We start from the raw sequence: 19,646 nt of genomic DNA on the forward strand, positions 1-19,646 counted from the left end.
TTACAGCTTCTATAGCTCTTTTAGGGAGAGATGTTTTAAATCAAAACTTGCTGTAGGACAATATTGACCCATTGTTGTTCCAGGGATGTTCATGTAGAAGGAAGTGTTTGTGGTGGGTGGAGGAAGTCTCTTTCAATCAGGAGAGTTGCTATGCAATTAGAAGACCAAGAACTGCCTGCATTACACATCTGCAAGTCTCAGGTAGTTTTGCAGCTCTCTCATGATGAAGATAGGACCCCATTATTATCCATTATTCTGTGATGCAGTCTCTCCTTTGACTACTAATGTTCTTGTGTGACTAATTCAGGAAAGACCAGAAATCCTGGTGAATAATTAACACTTCCTATCCTGTTCAGGTGGCTTTTAAAGACAGATCCAAAAGGTAAAAGAAAAATAGTGATACATATTATTATATAGTAAACTAAACTGATGTGTTCTTTCAAAGTAACTGAAATACTGGAAATTCCATCGCTTACTGGTATAATGAGAACTCTAGCACTACAGGTTAGAATTCAGTTCTCTGAGTTGGCACATATTCTGAAGTGCATCCAAATGGATTTGTAGTCTTTTTAAGGTTATGTAATAAGTTGGTGAAGTAAATGGGAGCTCCAAAAACTTGTATTCTTTAGGTGTCTGTGAAAGCATGTAGAGAAAAGAGTAAGGGAAATGGTGTATATATATGAGTCTCATCTTGGGACTTATTATTAGCTGGTTAATCAACAGTGCTGTCCTTTCTTTTGCTTAGCTTTCTTGTCCCTCATCATCTATGGAGGACACGTTCTGAAGGTAAATGTTTTATTTTTAGTAGCACCTAGTTTAGAAACAGTAGACCAGCTTTTGGAGGCACAGGCTTTTCTTCAGTATATGGGGAAGCTGGTTTACTTTTTCTGAGTATACATGTAGATACTAACTCAGTCTCCAAAATCAGTCTAATTTAAGACCCTTTGGTTATCATAGCTCCAATGGAACTACTACTAGAACATGAAAGACAAATGTCTTTACCAGCTAGCTATACAGATGGCTTTAGTTAATGTTTCTGTTTTCAGCTGTTTACTTGTAGATATTGTTCAGAAACTATTGTTTCTGCTAAAATCAGGTAGCATGTATGTAGCAAACACTGAATGTGGCATTATCCTTACCACGAAAGATACAAGCTGCCAGTTTAATTTGTACCATCTAAATATAGCTACAGATGTGTTTAATTCACTTTGATTTTACTTGAATTAGTTAAGTGTAAACATTTTCTTTGAAAGGCTGTACATAGCATTTTATCTTCCCATTAAAGAACAAACACATTTACATAAACTGACTTGAGAAAAAAAGATGCTTAGAGAGCTAAAAATCCAAAAATTTCACCTACCTACTGAAGTTCCCAGACTGCTGTTGTGCTTTGGTGAAAGTGGAGAGTGAGGAAAAAAAAATTGTGTAGTCTCTTTTCTGAAGGGGCCTTCCATGAGTAAAGGATGCAGTTGAGGTAGGTGCACAGATACATGATTAAAAGCTTGAAGTCAAGCAGAATCATAGAAACATTAATTTTTCTTCCTGTATTTTTCTTGGAGACCAAAGATGACTGATGTTATGGGCTGATCCTGCTGCTTGCTTGCTTGCTTGCTTAATTTTTAAATTTAAGGAGTTAAAACTCCTGCTTCTATTTAGTGTTCAGCATTAATTTGACACAGTTAATGAAGCAGTAGAGTTGAAGTTTGCAGCTGCAGCCTGTCACAGTGATTGGGTAGTTAAAACTTGTTCTCCTTGTGTACTGAGGAGGTTACACACAGTTGGATAAGAGTTTAGGATGAGGTAATGTTACGGGGCTCATTTTTACTACCTGCTGTTAATGATCAGTCTGTGCTTGGTTGCTGTGCCTTTGCCCAAGATTACCTTTAAAATTGCGTAAAAAAGCTGATCTAACGAAAGAGCCTTTGCTGCATGCATGCAAACAAAATGTTTGACTTGGCCCCGATTTCCTACAGTTTGACTTAGATGAAGGAAGTGCAGTGATTGTGATTTATCCCTTCAGTCTTAGTAGAAGAAAATAAGAAGTTGAGGCTCGTTCGTACACTTTCTCAGTGTCATTTCAAAATAGGAAAATGACGAGGATAATGTAATGGTTTCTGTGAGTGCTGCCATGCCCATGGTTCTGTTCATGTAAATAAATGTAGTAGGTCTACTTTTAACACAAAATAGTAAAAGCTACCTTGTGAAAATGACAGCTGTGAAGATTACAGTCTGTGTTTGCTTTAATCTGGATCACCAAAGGTTGAAAAGCCAAAATACCAGGCTGCTTAAAGTTTTCCTTCATGTCTCATGGGATAAAGGATGTGGGATGAATGACTGTTTTTTCACTAACTGTTTAAAAACCTTGAACTTCAAAGCAAAATGTACATTCTGAATTCTTTCTAGCCTGGTAATCAAAATGCACTTACCTGAGACCTGGGAAGTGTACTGTGTGGAATGGGAGAAAGGCCCAATTCACTCGCTTGAGGCTCTCATCCCAACTTCGCAGCTAACTTCTTGGAAAGTGCTCTTCTCTGCCTGTCACCCACTGAACAGCACATGCATCGGTTCATTTCTCATGGCCACATGACCAGTACTAGCTTACTGGAGAAAAGTGAGCTACATGTAAAGCTAGTCCGCACTGTCTTCTGCAGTCTTACTTAGGGGTCTTTTGCCAACAGCAATGGAATAAGAGCTCCTGACCGGGCTTCCAAGGCACAACATGAGAAGGGGTATCACAGGCGTTTACGCTTCGGAATTAAGACTGTGGCGAAACTTTGAAGGAGGTGGGAAGAGGGGAGAGCAGAGCATGTTCACGTTTTGATTATTCCTTTAGTTTCCTTGTTACCTTTTTCTCCTACGTCCTCGCAAGTGGAAGAGAAAATCTAAGTACTTTTATCTTTGTCAGAGAATAAAACCTAAGAGTTTTGGGTGACCTTGTTCTTCTCTCTGTCCTCCAGCCACTAAATTTTAGATCTGCTGTACTTGCGTAAAGGCTTTAGTTATAAATTTATCAGGAAAATGTCAAGTGCCTAGGCACAAAATTTGATCTATCTTGTTAATTATGTAGACATCTGAGACTTCTCCATACACTGCTTTAAACTCTGCTTATGTGCAATTGTATTATGACAAAGCAAGGTACACATTATGGAATGGTAAATACCAGTATTTTCCGCAATTTTATTTTAGATGTTGAGGGAACAGCAAATTGAAGGGTGATGTTTAAGATGCTTGAGAGATCCTGATAATTTACTTAAAAGAGGCTGCTAATGGACTTTATGCAGAAGAGTAAGCTAGTGCTTGTCTTGAATTAATTGTATTAATTAGCAGAACTTGCATGTTTAAAATGCAAAAGCAGACTGATGTAGATCAAGCTAGTTAAATTTGGGAGTTTAGATTTGTGGGTCACTGATTAGCTCAACAGATTGGTTATGTCAAAGTTGTTTCCAAACAAGACTTATTGCTGTTGATAGCACGTTTGATTATTAAGCTAAACACTTAACTAGCCTCCCTGTGATTGAGCATGAACAGTGTTTACTTAGTTGCATTTCTCATTAGTTAGATACTGAGAGGAGATGAGATCAGTGGGTTTTATTTATGTTTTGGCAGATTATTGTGTTACACTTCCTTGTACTGCTGCACTGCTAAGATTACAAAATTAATAAGAAATGCTGCTTTAAAAAAAATCTACTTGTTATTTGAGCTTTACATGATTTGTTATTATTTGTAAGTGCTAGCCATGAAGAGCTCCCACAAAGAGACCAAAATATAAATACATTTTTCATTAAAACTTCGATTTTACCAAACCCAAATTTGGAGCAGCAATCATATGAAAATATTTATTTGTACTTCGGAGACACAGAGAGCTCCCTAAACTGGAAAAAGAATTAATCAAGTTGACACTGTGAGAAATTGTCAACTGTTAATAAATCGGCATGTTCTCCATTAGAATAGTTTGAAACCCTAAAATGGAATTTCTTCCCAAAGTAACTGAGTAGGAGAGTGATACAGCATAGGCCAGGAAATACCTAAGGCTAGACGAGGTAGAAATGAGTTCTACAAAAGTGTACTTACAAAGTTGGGGAAAATGCATGGGAGATTGAAAGCAGAGTTATTTGTTATCTCACTGCAAACATAAAGGGAGATTTATGAGTGGCAAGTGTGTAACGGGAATGCTGAATGCTCTCCACTGGCTATGTCACTTGCTGCTTACAGGAGCAAAATTTGAATGGTGACTGGGTGAGAGCAGAGGGCAGATTTGCTTGTTTGCTGTACAGCCTGTGGGTAGACTTTTTGAGCAAAATTCCAGGGGAAAAGAAAGAACAGCTTTTTGCTGTTGTGGATGGGTACTATCAAATTCCAGCTTCGGCGGATGAGCAGTAGGAAAGAACTCATATTTTACCTCTCATATGTCATTAAGAGGAGTGAGGGTGATACTGGAATGCATAAGGCTGAAAGATATTTGTGACAAAAATAGCTAAAACTTGTTTCTACACCTTGGAGCATGAATATGAAAAAGCTAAGTTACACTGGTAGAGATCCTGAATTAATGGACATTCTCATCATAGAGTATTAAAATTTCACTTTTCTGGGTTTATCTCACTGAGATTGTTTAGCCTTTTTTGTACATTTTCAATTATCAAAAAGCTTAAGACTGAAATAAACCCACCTGAATTCTGGTAATGTAATACACAGGGTTTAATTTGCTTTTTTTGGTTTATTTACTGGGAGGGCATAGTAAGAGAAGCCCTGAAAGTAACGTAGTTGAATTAAAAGAAAACAACTCTTTTATCTGTCATAGGTAACAAGGCAAACATAGTTCTTGTAACTGAGTGTCCTTCACTGAAAGTCCAAATATACTAACTTATTTCAAAGCATTTAAATGACTTGTGTGTCAAATTCCATTGACACTCGTGAACTTTTGAAAATGTTATGTTACCATCCATACTTATGTAATGGGTTCAAACAGTGATTGTAGGTTTGCAGGGCTGAGTCCAAAGGCAAAAATGTGGTGAATATCTCAGTGGGGTGATTTTGTTCAGCAGCAGATTGAGCATTTGATAGGCTTGTGTCTGACTAAAGTGCATTAAAAATGTACTTGTGTAGTCCTATTTTAAAGCATGTACATGTTTATTGTTGCATCAGCTTTTAAGAACTTTGAAATGAGTTAGGTGTTGAATAAATAATATAGTTTTACATTCTAATATTTTCCCCAGCTGGCAAGATAACAGAAAAAAAACCTGTGATATATTTAATCTGTAGTTTACTTTTAGTCTTGCAGTAAAATTTCAGAACATTCAGATGATGGAATGCCATAAAACAGGATAACTAGCCATACTTCTGTCTGTAGTTTGCACATGTGAAAATGACTCATAAGTATGTGGTGACTTAATAGTATTTTAAATATCAGTCCGAAATATTTTCTACGGCTGTGGACAGAAATGTAATTATTTTCATTGTTGGTGTGCAATAATAATTTAATTTCATAAGGTAGTATTTTTTGGACTTCTTAGTGGTTGCTCTTTTGTGTGTTTAATTACTTGCAGAAATCATTTTGTGCATTTGAAAAAGATACGTATTTTCCCCATTAGTAAGATGCGTCACTCACAGTAATTTATTATTGTTTCTGCTCACGAACTGTTAGGGAAAAATATGTTCTCAACATTATGTTCATGTTCTATTTATGACTATCTGTTTTGCAGAATCTGTAGCAGTATATCTGATTTTTTTGTCATTTGACGTTATTTCCAAACAGTTTTGAGTTGGAAATTACTTCAGGTATTTAATTTAAAAAAGCTGTAGTAATTTTTCTCTGTACATTTGTTGCAGAAGTACATTGAGAGCCCACAAAACAGTGTACAAGTTTCAAGGAAAAATTTGTAAATCCTAAATTTAGTAGGTCTGTTCTCCTGTTGTATTTTAGCTCCTCTACAAGTTTCTTGGCAGCCGCATTGTGCAGTACGTTGAGGTATCTCGTGGAAACTTTCTTTCTCCTATCCTAAACCCCTTTCCCTGTGCCTTAGGCTGTGTGCTGTGACTGGTGGGGGGAGCCCTGTTAGGTGGATTTTTCCTGAATAGGGCAGTTGAGTAAATTGCTTGAAGTAAGGAATGTGGCAGGATTACTGGACACAATGACGAGTGCGGGGAGAACAATTCTGATGATGGTAGTAGAAAAAACGGTGTTTAAAATACAACCTGAGTTCAGGTATCCTGAATGGTCAGGTTCTCAAATTCAGATACCTTCTGTTAAATTCAGAGGGGAGGAGGTGGCAGGACAGAGAGGGAAGGGCAGTAGCTGTCGTTATTATGGATGTTTAACATTCAGTGCTCTGAACTTAAAAGCAGTTTGGAATAATTTACTTTTACCACCAGTCTTTCCCATAATAAATAGTTGATAACATGCATCCAAAAATCTCTGTTTAGTTTCAGTGAGGTGTGGATGCCTGTACTGGGTAAGAAATAGTCCCTGAGTCCAGACATGCTTCAAGGTCTAACATTCCAGGCTGTTAATGTTTGATACAGTGCAGTTTCAAAAACCTCAGTAACTTGGAAGATGAGTCACTAATGAAAAAAACACATTATTCCATCTAACAGATTCTGCTTTCATAATTATATGCAATATCAATAGAATATAGAGCTTTCATACAACGTAGCTTTTATGGAGAAGGCTAATGTTTTTAGGTGTTCTGCTTTCCGCTAACCAACCTTGGAATTATTTGAGACACTTTGATAAAATCATACAGCTTTTTTTTGTATTATATATGCCAGAAGGAGAGCTAGTCACTGACCTTCAGCTATGGTAGGATAAACATTTTCAGAACCTATGAGCCTGATATATAAAAGGCATTGCTTTGCACATCAGAAAAACTTCACTCAGGAGTGGAGACCAGCCAGAGTATTCACCTGCTCTGTCCATTTCAGTGACTATTGTATTTATTTATTTATTTATTTAAATGTAATACTTTTGTTCCAATGAAAAATGACGAGTCAAAATGCTCAACCTTCAATGGATAAGAAGTACTGCAAGCAAAACCAGATATGACAGTCTGTCCCACTGGCAGCTGAGAGAGAAGAGGCAGTTTGTTCAAAACCTCTTTGTTTTTCCTTTGGACCATTCTGTCACTACTGTAGAGGAGGCTTTTGGACCTTCTTGTGTGCTGTATGGTGAAACGTTCACGGTGTGTTACAGAAAGAAACCATGCCTGCATCCTGTGACAGATCTTAGTGTATGTGTTATAAAGAAAAAAACCCACCAAACTAATTTAGTTATGGTTCTCTTGCATGGTAGCACAAATGCAAAAATGAGTATAGCTTTTGTTCCTCTGAAACTACTAATGCAGCGGTGGTTGTAGTGCTGTAGCTTATGGGTAAACTATGACAGGTGAATTAGTTAAATGCAAATTAGAATTGTATTTGCATCTTGAAGCTTGAGGAAAATGTCGGATATTGATATGAAACTAGTAAGAAAATTTCAGTAGCAGGAAAATCATGAGATTGTTGGGGAGATGAGTGGATTTGTATTTGGTTTGTTTTGGAGGTGCATTTTATTCCCCTGAAAATGAGTACTGTGACAGGGAGGAACTTGTTTTATACTGTTAAGACATTTTATTTCAAATGTGGGGGTTTAAAGAACCACATAGTTCTTGAATATGCATTTTCAGATAAAGTGCTTATTAAGCAGTATATGTTTAGATTGTTTTGTACTCTTATGTTACTTAACCAAATACCTGACTGCGTTCCCTTGACCACTGCAGTGTGTTTTGTCTCCTTTACCACTTCTAGTCAATTTAGAGCTTCCAGACAGCAAATTTTACAAGCCATAAGTTAATGATGTTATTTGTATGTTTACGTTCACAGAATGGTTTGAATGGGAAAGAGCATTTAAAGCTCATCACTACCCTGCCATGAGCAGGGGCATTCCCAACTTAATCAGTTATTACATAAATGCATAATTTTATAATTAATATATAACAAGACCACCACATCAATCTATTTCTTACTTTGGAGACATGCCTTAGTACTTTCTTATGAACTCAAAAATTTAATCTGTATAGGTGACTTTTGTAAATAAGATGCGCTATCTTTTTATAAACTTCAGGATACATGGAAACAAAATTTGGTCATTTCTTGTGTGATGCATAAGAAATTTAAAGTTTTATTGGTATTTAGCTATTCTGATGATTTTAATTCTCAGGCGACCCACAAATTAATTTTTGAGGAAGATTTAATTCTTCAGCGTGAAGATTTGGCCAGTTGAAAAGCCTGAGCCATGTACATTTTTAAAAAGGGACTTTATAACTGTGTCTTTTGTTTTTTTTCTGTTGCTGTTTTAACCTTACAGAGACACTTAAAGGCTTTGAAATTTATCAGGAGAACTGTTGAGACTGTCAAACCACTTCTTTGCTTCTGTTGAATTTAATAAAGTCTCAAGAGCAGAAGTGGGAGCTCTCACAAACATTTACTGAGGGAGCAGGAAGTGAGTTGAAATATACAGTGTTGTTCATTTCAACATTGCTCCACCACTTTATGAATGCCTCTCTTATTCTGTTTAAATGGATTAAGTATTCATGTTTGGTTTCATGTGGGTTTTCTTTTGTTTTGGTGGTGGTGTTTTGGTTTTTTTTTTGTGGTTTTGGTTTGTGGGGTTTTTTTGTTTGTTTTTGTTTGAGTTTGTTTTTTGTTTTTTTTTTGAGAATCCCAATGTGTTCATTCTGAAATCTTCTGATTTGCTAATTCTTATGCTGAAAAGAGAAGCAGGAAAAAATAGCCCAGATCTCTTGTCATGTAGTGTGAGAAGGAGGCAATCAAATAACATTTTTATGTAGATTACTCAGACTTTATTTACTGGGGAAATTTTCTGGGTTGTTTTGCATATGTCATACTGAACCCTGTAATAAATTACAAGATTTATCCTGTTTTTCTTAATCAGCAGTTTGCCTTCTATGACTAACGTACAAGACCACCACATCAATAATGTATTTAGTTGCTATGTACTACTGATAGGCTCTTAATAACAGAAACTGATTTTTGTAAGTGGTGTTTGTTCCCTATAGACTTATTTGCAGACATTGCAGGCTGGATTATCCTATAGTAATGCCCACTGCAAACAGCATTCACTGCAGCCTTGCAATGCAAATCTAAGTAGACTGTGAGTTATGTTGGATTTTGCAGAGCTGAGGGATGATCTTCTGAACTTGGTGTAAGCCCTACTGTGACTCATCCATTGGTGCTGCAGTGTGGTGCCTGGTTTCTGTAATATGTTTTCTTTATACAGTAAATCCTCATTAGTGTTACTAGTGGTTCAGCTGATTCAGTGTTTACAACAACAGGAACCCTTGTGTGCTGATAGCTTGAGTTATAAAATGTTTAGCAGATGTTCGAGTACCTAAAAAGTTATAAATGTTCAGCGCAAACTGGCAGAGAACCAGAGGGTGCAGATTTTGTAATACAGCAGGAAGGCGCTGTGCTAACTTTGGTCCTCTGTGGGTACTTTTCTGTGATGCCTTGTCATCTTAGGGGTCGAGGTATAACCCATTAGGTGGTTATACCTATGGTATAAGTATATAGAGTCACCAGAGTTTTTACTGAATAAGCAGTCAGTATAATTTTCTGGCATTGGCTGTGTGCGAAGGCCAAGGGGAAGGGAGCACCATCTAATGTAAGACAAGCAATCTGTCTCTCCAGCTTCCTATGCCATTTTTGTGTTGCCATGTCTGATTTAATTATTTATTTATTTTTAAGAGCTCTGCAGAGTTTTTAAGCCAAGAGCTAACTGAGGTTGGGAATCCAGATGGCTTTCTCTGAGTAGGTCAATTAGGAGCTGGACCAGTTTGCCAGTTCTTCGTAAGCTGTGCTCAAGAGAAGACAGGGGGAATATTTCCTATTAAGTAACCTATAGGAGTGGGAATATTTCCTATTAAATAAAGTGTTAGTGGAGAACACTTTGGAACATGGCTTGTCTTTCTTGGATGCTCAGCTTAACCCGTACATAACTCATACAAGAACTTCTCTTGGGAAAATAAGTGATTTTAAGAATGCTTAAAATGTGTTATTTTTAAGAGATTTTTTTAACTTGCAGTATTTCTTTTGCACTCAATCACCCTGATACCTTTAAGAAAATACAGATTTGAGTTCTGATTAGAGAATACTGTTGTAGATCTGACTGCCTTTTCAGCTGATAAATAAATAAGCAATAGGGTTTCATGTTCATGCTTCCGGTTCTAATTTAACTAATTCTAGGGGTCTCCAGGTTTGATGGGTTGTTGGAATATGTTGGAAGATGCCTGGAGATGGTTTGTATATGTTTGTATTAGATTGGGAGTAGTACTGATTGACAACATAAGGAATTATGTGCAGCGTTTTGTTCCGTGTCAGGGATAATAGTAGCAGCATAGAAACTTTTACAGTGATGAGTGTAAGTTATAATATTTTCAAGCAGTGAGTCCTTTAAGCCTATGAGGTAAGTATGCTAATATGTCAGATCTTCCATCTTGCAGGTTTTGATGTCCATGCTTTATAACTTTGTTTTCTTACTCTCTGTTTGGAAGATAACACCTAAAATCTGAAAGCAAAAATGCATACTGTAGTGTTATTCATGACTTAATACAAGCTTCAGTTTGTGTGATCTCTGTTAGTAAATAATTTGAGAGCTATGCAGTCTGATGTGGTAGCAGATGGTGTAGTCTTGTGATGCTTATTTTTCAGTCCCTTATATTTCAGCTGGCAGAATGGAGTTTCCCTTTCCTCAGTTTACATACATAACAACAGGCAGGTTATATAGGTGAGGGCACTTTTCTGAACCATTTCATGTGTCAGAGTAATTACACTAAGTTTAATAAGGTAGTCAAGTTTAGACTTAGGTCATTCTTCCAGTAGTTGTGATGAGGGTGCTAAAAGCAAAATAAGGGTTTTTACCTATTATTATCTGTGTTTCATTTTTACTTTTACAATACTTATTTTCTTTTAACTTGTCCTGGGTAGCAGTCATTTTTCTCCTTCTTGGTAGCTGGTGCAGTTCTGTGTTTTGACATTTGGCCTGGGAACAGAGTTGATAACAATGATGTTTTGGCTTGGCCAAGGATTTTGTGTTCTGCCGGGGAGGAGGGGAAGACGGGAGGAAGCAGAGACAGGACACCTGATCCAAACTGACCAAATACGTATTCCATACCACAGCACGTCATGCCCAGGATGTAACTGAGAGGGACCAGGAAGGGCTAGGACCGCGGGGTTGGAGGAAGTATTGGTCGGCTTGGTCAGGCTGGGAGGGCAAGTTATCAGTTGGCTGGTGTTGAGGTGTTGTGTTCTCTTCTCTTGTTATTTCCTTTACCATTATTATTATTGGTGATAGCAGTACAGCAGTGATTTTTGTTACACTTTAGTTACTGAACTGTTCTTATCTCAACCCGTGGGAGTTGCATTCTTTTCGATTCTCCTCTCCGTCCCTCCGGGAGTTGGGAGAGGGAAAGAAGGGGGGGGAAGTGAGTGAACGAGCTGGGTTTAAACCACAACATAATCCCTTCAGTATAATTTATTTTAGTAATTGTCCCAAACTGGTGGACTAGGTTAGGTTATTGTTTGCTATTGTTTTTCTTCTGTATCCAGTTCAGTGTTTTGCTTTGTTTATCATGGTCTCTGATAAAGAGATTTGGGAGGGTGGGAGTATTGAGTCAGTAATAGTGGCAGAGGAGAACTTCCCTGGCTATTTTATTTTATTTTATTTTATTTTTTAAACTGCTGTGCAAAAGACAGGTTGTATGGGCAAAGACACCTGAAAGGTATCTGTGGATCTGTTCTTTTACCCTGATTTCTGCCCTTCCTTGGCTCATTCTGGAATGCAAGGGATCAATTTTCAGGCATGCTGCTGTTAAACTTGCAGAAGACAAAACAGTTCTTGATCACAGTCAGAAACGAAACAGCTGAGGCCTCTGACAATGTCCCCAGCACTTTGGATGTTTTAACTAAGATAGCTAGATATATTAGCTACCCAATCTTGACTATTTAGGAATGAATTGATGTTTTCCTTTTGGAATTCGAAGAAACACAGGTTTTTATATGTATTTTGAAAAGGTATAGAGAGTTGAAAGGTGGAATAAAATAAGATAAACTCAGAATAATGTAGTGTAAAAAATGCCAGTTCTGCTCCATAACAAGCAAACTGTTTTCTGTAAGGTCAAATACAACACTTGTCTGGTTGGTCTGTGTTGCTTTTTTGTGTACCACACTCATTCTGTTTCAGTGCCTATAGGATATACCTCATTATGTGACTTCTTGTTCAGTGCAATGGCTGTGGTAGTGACCATATAGCTGTGAAAGAGAAGGGAAAGATTTTCTGTATAGAAGAAAAAATGAAAGGCATCTGTATACATACTAACAAAGCTTACATATTATGACTCAAAATACTTTTGTTTTATTGTTTTCATTATTTATTTAAACCATGGCATGTAAACGGAAAGTTAAAAATGCAGACATACACACAGTCAACTTCCCCATTACATAAAGTTATTGTTTTATCAGGTGTTTGTTTTCAGGAGTTTATTTTCTCTGTGGAAGAAATTAATAAACATAGTTTTATTCAGTGAGTCAGGTGCATGTTATCTTTGATTAACATGCAATCAAAGAAAATGATGAAGGCCAGAATACTGTCTACTAAACAAATGGAAGTTTTTAATCCTGTTTTTGAAGCAGCTTTATTACTCTTCAGTTGTTCCCTATTTGAACCAAATCATATTGTTACAGAAATACAAGAAGGTAAGACCTATAAGCTCACTGTAGTTAATGAGAAGATTGAATATATAATAATAATAATATTGGCAGCAGCCAATATTATTATCAGATCAGGAATGGGCAAGTTTTAAATCTGTTATTTTGCAAGTAACTTTCCCCTTTCCCCCTTCTTCCCCCCAAAAATTGGGATGGAGTATCTGAGGTGCTTTTTTTACTTAAAGAACTTCAGTACTCCTACTCCTATTGTATTTGTTACTTCCCGCTTATTTTTTTTCTAAGAATTTTTACTATTTAGTATCTGTTACCCTCTGGTAAAAGGAATAACACAAATAGAATGGGTTTTTGACTGCTGCTTATCTGTGGAGCATTGGAGTGTCTGATCTGAAGGAAAAGGTAAAGTTAATGTGATTTCACATTGTAAATCTGAAGATGATGATTGGGGTGTCATAGGGCAATGTTAGTTATTACTTACAGTGCACATAAATAATAATGTCCTTGAGGAACTGATGGAAGGTGGGTAGATCAGAACTTTCAAATTTTATTTCTGATTTACTAAAGGCCTCTTGGACTCTGTTAATACTTAGTATTTCAGTTCTTATTGTCCTTCAGATAGTAGGCAGCACATGTTTGTGAAGAAGATTTTTGAAGACTTGCAGAGGAATGTTTGGTATAGGATTTTGCCACTGAGATTTTTATTATTTTTTTTTTAAGAAAATGTAGAGGCATGTATTCATGGGAATATGAAGCATTTAGTTTTGGCTGGAGGGTACCAACTTTGTAAGCTCAGCTGGAAACCCAGTTGAGTCAGATACACATTCTCACAAACTGTCTTACCTAGTTTAGATGCACTGGATTCTTTGCAGTTTATAATATGATTTGTTGGAGGAGGCTTTGAATTTAAACTCTTATCAGTGCTTTTGTGTCAGAACCCATGATATGTTTTGTAAGAATAAGGAGCTACTTTTTTACTGTGTATTTTCCCCATTTTCCCCTCTTACTCATGTATATTTGTGCTCTTTGGCCTTATTGTCAACAAAGCACTTCAGTGTCTGTATATTTAAAGCATGAAAAGTGCATAGGGTTCTAAAAGAATGCTGAGTGCAGGTACTGATAAAAAATAATAGATCAGGATACAGCTACTTCATTGGATGCATCAGTATATCTTTTTTGAGTATAGAAAGCTGCTAGAAGGGTTTGCACTGGTACGCTCTGCTGTGCATAAAGTTTACCCTCCATTTAATTTCATATTGAGGTCAGGATAATGAGGTCCTTATGAGCATGTGACTCACTAACTGAAGCATCATTTTCAGCAGCTTACCAAAAATCTTGAAATGATAAGCAACACTTAAATTGTTTGTGGTGAAAATGAGGAGTCCAAAACCAGAATATTAATGTATTTTCCAAGCAAAAAAGAAGTGCCTTTTAGTAACAGGAATAATTATAAAATCTTCCTGATACCACTTTTCTAATTAAACTAGAATTCATATCACTGAGCGTGTGGGTATACAACAGCTGATGCAGTAGAGCACATTGACTGCATTTATGGGATATTCAATTTCAGATTCTAGTTTGCTTAAAAATCTCTTGCTGGTTGTCAAGTTCTCTACAGGTCTGCCTGGTTTTGATGTACTCCACTTTGTTCTTTTATTGGAAAAGACTTTAGCATACATCATTCTTGAAGAATAATTGAGCTGCCTCAGTCATAAAGATACAAATAATTGTTTAAAATGTCTAAAAATCCCTTGCCCATGTCCCCACAGCAAGATAATAAATTAAGGAGGAACTGTAAATATTAAATGTGCAGCATATATGAAACCAGTGAGGTGACTTCTGATCTAGAGAAGTGAAATGGCTTTCTTCAGTAACTATTGTACAGGATACACAACTTTCAAAGTACGATTGAAAGTCTTATTAACACAGTCTAATTAACCTCCTTCCTGTACAAGGTGAAGTGTTACGTGCTCTAAACGAATGATGAAAAGTGAAAGGGAAATACAGAATTGGATCAATTTTCTTTTAATAAGTCAGACTTGATGATCTTAACGGTCTTTTCCAACCTTATTGGTTCTATGATTCTATAATCCTTCTAGTCTGGTTTAGATGAAAGTAAACCTATGTGGGCTATGCTTTTGCTTTTGCTGTGTGGAAGGATTCAGCTCTGAGTGAATTTTTCAGCAGAGTTATAAACCTTTGAAAATTGCTTTATAATGGAAATGGTGACAGGCCATTAACTACAGTACTATAAATGCATTGATTTAACATATGTATAGCTGTTCTGAGTTGCCACATATATAAAACAGTATGTGCTGAATGTATAGAGATGAAGCTTCTTTGTAGTTTTAACTAATTAATAAGAATCATGTCATTAAGTTAATGTTTCTCAAACATTCGACCCCTGACAATATTAGACAGGTATCATTCAGGGGTGGAGATCTATTTGTACTGTGGTGACACTGTGATCCCACTGTAATCCTGTACTGGAAGGGGACCAAGAAGCATTTAACATAGTGTGTTTAATCACCAATGCAATTATAGTGCCACTGAAGCAGGTGCATTTTCCTGCTACCAAGTCATGGGAACTTCTGAATCATGAAGGATTGTTACTAGATGTGCTGGAAAACCTTGTTCCCAATAAAAATGCAGAAGCTGAGATTTTGCAGTCATACTTAATTAGCATCTGTGGCTTAAATATCTTTAAATATGTAATGCATGCTTTCTATATGAAAGCATTTTTTCTCCAAACTCCTTATTCTTCCATCCTCAAAAAGCAACAGAACAAAAATTGTTATCAAGAATAGCTGTTATTCTGGTGGTGTTTTTCAAGCACTGAGGATATGTACCTTGTATTAGTTTTTTGTCTGGTGCAGTTGCATGATTCTTGGTATCTACATTAGTATACTAGGTCACTATTAAAAAGTGTGGGAAACATACAAATACAAGCCTAATATAGATGAAATTGAGCATTTGTATTGGCCATTTGCACTTGTGTGGAGTTAAGGTAGTATTGATTACTAGTGTTTCTGGTTTGCTGGTTTTTTTTTCTTTCCCCTTAAATAGGTGTTGAGGAAGCTAGGAAGTGCCTGAGAGTCTACTGGAAAATATTTTGGAAAAGGGATTTTATTACAAAACCTTCAGCATATATTAGGTTTTCTTAAGTTTCTTGGCAGAAAATTGTGTTCATTAGGGAGACTGAGTACTGAGAGTCTTGAGATCAGACAAATTCCTGTATATTTCTTTTTACTTTCTTAGAATGTGCAAAATTTCCACCTGGAATTTGTTTTTGAACCCTCAGATTGAGATTGTCTTGTTTTTTGGTTTGGTGGTGGGTTTTTTTTTTTTTTATTATATTCTGTCCATTTTGATAAACTGCATCTAGCAATCTTGTCTTTGACATTTATAGCTAGAATTTAAACTTCATGCTTAGGTGTGGTTTTGTATTGATAAAATCATTTACTGAGAGAGGGAGAAGTAAAAAAATACTTCCAGTGAAGACGGAGTGGAATGTGCATTGATTTGGATGGTACCTCACAATGGTATACTGCCAAATGGCAAGAAAAGAAAAGAAGTAATTAGTAGTGTAGGGTGTAAATTTGAGTAAATAGCTTGGAGTGCTTTTAGTGGAGTAGATAAGGCACCATTCGTAAGAAAGGACTATATGAAAGTGAAATTGGGGAAGTAGTCTTTTCTGTTTTATTAAGTAGTTACTTATAAATACATAGAATTTGAAGTATGTTATTTTTGATATTGAATGCCTCTTTCTGGCTGTCACTTTACATTATTCACCTTTAACTGAAGTTAGGACCTGACACTAGTGTGTGTGTGTGCATCTGTCTGAAGGATCAAATAGCTTCTTTTGCTGTGGAGGTTTGTAGAGACCACAGTGTAAGTAAGGGAAGATGGTTTGTATAGCCTCAAATGTGTTTTATATTTTTATCATTACATGTGATTTATTTATTGCTTAAAGTGTAAATATGTTGCAACTTACAGGATTTCCCATTTCTGTAAGCTTTGTCCTCTTTCAAAATTGCAGTGTCATTGCTGCTACCTTCATGGCTGTTGTTTGGACATTAAAGGAATGTTTGCTTTGTTGTTTGTGGGTTTTTTTTGGCTTTTTGCATTTTTTTTCGTGTGGCACTGGAAGCATATTTAATGCCTATGCTTGTTTGACACACTGAGCTCTGTGGAACTGTTGCATGCAGTCGTTCCGTAGCCTCTGGGGTTTTCCAGCTGGCTTGAACTGTATTCTGCCTCTTGCTCTGCCACTTGACCTTCTGAGCTTTCTTCACCTTGTGATTTCCAATCTCCATAATAATTTTGTGTCACCCTTTAGTTAAATGGTTTCTTTTTGACAGATAGAAGTACCTTCAAATAGGGTTTAACTTTATGGTCTGTCTTGGAGATAATACCATTCTATTTGACTTGATTTATCTGTAAATATGAATGGCTTCCTGAATATCAGGTTAAATTATGTACAAGTGGAGGTTGTAAATTATCAGTATAAAGCTGGCTTTCTAGGGATATTGTACATATAAAGTCTATGGTGTAGTAATTCTAGTTTAGGTACTGTTAAGCATAAAGCTGACTTTTGTGAGGGAAATCTTGGAACTACCTTAGTGTGTCCACGTTTTTTAACTGTTCTGCCTGTCAGTATAAGCTTCTGGTGAATGCTGGGATCACTAGGAAATAGTTAATGTAAAACAGTGATGTGGTTAACAAGGTTTATTTCACAGAAAAATCAGCAATATGCAGGCTTGCCCAATTTTAACTGATGAGAGAGCCCTTGCCTGCTGCAAAGAGGAAATTTTGGTGATGAGAGGAAGGATTCTCAGTGTAACAAAGGCTGTAAAACATATATTTTACTTGGCAGATATTGACAATGACTCTCAGATAATACCTAGTAAGTTTGATGTATGTAAACTGCTTAATGCATTTTCCTTGCAAGGCTTTTGCTCTACTTAAATATTGCACTTTCAAAAGGGGGCTGATTGTTGATCCACAGTGTTACTGTGTCTAATAAAAAAATGCCATTTTCTTAGTTCTAGTGTAATGTTGATAGATCTACAGTGAAATAAGTGACTGTAAAAGATGGGAAAAAAAACCAAAGTTTAGATTCTCAAGTAGCAGCCTCAGACTGACTTTGAGTTGCCGTGAAAGGAACAGTGAATTGGTTATTAGCTCACCAAGTCACTTGTCCAACAGCACTGTCCTTTCAGAAAATCTGTGGGGTTTTGGTGTTATGAGTAAATGGCAGTCTTTCTTTTTTTCTTTTTTTTTTTTTTCCACATAGCTGTATGTTGTGTGTGTCTTCCATTGTTGATGTGCTGATAAGTAAATATTATATGAGGCTTTGGATTGATATTTAACAGCTGAGATGGTTGATTATACCGGTGAAAACATTTGTCATTGCCCATTCCAATGTCATCAATATGAACCATCTGAACTCTGCCTTTCTTTTTCTTTGCTGCCCCTGGGGTTTAATGGCTTTGCAGAGAAGCTCCTGCCTGGCATATTGAGCTGCTCCAGAAGGTCTAACCCATAAGCAGTGAGTACTGAACTGCAGCACAATAATGCTGTAGGTGTTGACTCACCATGCTGTTTTTAATTGCAGTTCTTATGAAGGTAGATAATCTGTGCAGACTATCAATTTAGATGTTGAATCTTTGGGTATATACCAATTTGATGATGTATTTGTGTGGCTACAAATGCTGTTCTGCTTTTCCTGGAAATTAACTTTTCTCTTGTGTGCATACTGTTTGCATTTAAAACCAGCTTTCATGTGTCTGTGGCTCTTGCTATAGCTGACAAGTGCTTATGTCTCATATCTGCAGTGAACTGTGTTCTTCTAGAATTCTTGAGCCTGATGTAAAGCAGCTTTCAAATGTGCATGAATTGAAAAGCATCTGTAATGTTTTGATGTGAGTGAGATATGATTAACCAGGTCTGGATTTACTTTGTTACTGGAAAGTCATTCAAAATCCATTTCCAAACTCAGGGGTATGTGTGTGAATTCTAGAATTCTGACAGTTGTGTTCATTTCTGATAAAATTGCTTTGAAAAATTTGACAATTTTTTTGCCTTGAGGTATAAGCAGTTTATTTTTTATAATTTATATATTGTAAGATGCAGGTCTCAAAATTCTGTCTATGTTTGCCTGGACATTGAAAACAACTATTTTGGTAGTTTCAGTTGGGTTTGTATATGCATATTTGTAAAGATAAATATGCAATTAATTTAGCTAAATAATACGTTCCAGCTACAGGTTGCCCTGGGGAGGTATAGACCCAGTTTTGGTTCAGCCTTGCCTGTCAATATGTGCTTTCAGACCTGCTCAGGATGATGTTAATACTGACATGCCGTGGCAGATCTGATTCAGGAATGCTGAACAAATCAAATACTGGGCAGTGTGCACAGAAGCTGGGTTGCACTTACCTGAAGACATTTCAACACTTAGAGAGCTCTTGAGAATATTCTTCAGTTCACTTTGTAAAGGAGATGTTGTGATGTTAGAACACTTTGTATACTGGGAGAAACTTGTTCTCTCAAATTATACTGCTTTAGGTAGTTTCATGATAGCCCTGGGGAGGTCGATAGCTTTACTTTTTAAAAACTTTTCTTCTTGTGAGCTGACTGACTTTATGAGGGTGAGCACTTGTGACATAATTGCACAAACACTTTGGAGACATCTGGGAGGCTTAAGAGATTGCTGTCATTCTCCAGCTAATTTTCTCTCGGCTGGAGGCTGCTGCCCTCAAAGCTCACTAATGGATCATATGAACTATCGTAGTCCGTGTCAGTGCAGAGTCAGCCAGGTTATTTTAAATTTCTTCTGGATGCAGCTGAAGGTAGTAATGAACAGCTTGAGGTAATAACTTCTTAAGCCATTCCAGTTAGACTTCCAAAAGCACATCCGTCTGTGTCCTTATAAG

The 19,646-nt window shown here is 36.7% G+C and overlaps 1 protein-coding gene across 3 annotated transcripts in view; it reads left to right on the forward strand.

The window, feature by feature from the left end:
• The window catches only part of ZFAND3 (zinc finger AN1-type containing 3), a 135,658-nt gene that overhangs the window by 12,382 nt on the left and 103,630 nt on the right, over positions 1 to 19,646 (forward strand). Inside the window, exon 1 of one of the 3 annotated variants that reach the window (XM_061365980.1) lies at positions 18,204 to 18,262. The exons of the other annotated variants lie outside the window; for them this stretch is intronic. The gene's annotated coding sequence lies outside the window, so the exon portion shown is untranslated. Of the gene's footprint in view, positions 1 to 18,203; positions 18,263 to 19,646 lie in introns of those variants that run through there. 3 annotated transcript variants of the gene reach the window in all.

Source organism: Neopsephotus bourkii, unplaced genomic scaffold (genome assembly GCF_033783945.1).
Source record: "Neopsephotus bourkii isolate Nb327-2 ecotype Australia unplaced genomic scaffold, CSIRO-AGI_Nbou_v1 NB_1292, whole genome shotgun sequence".
NCBI lineage: Eukaryota > Metazoa > Chordata > Aves > Psittaciformes > Psittacidae > Neopsephotus > Neopsephotus bourkii.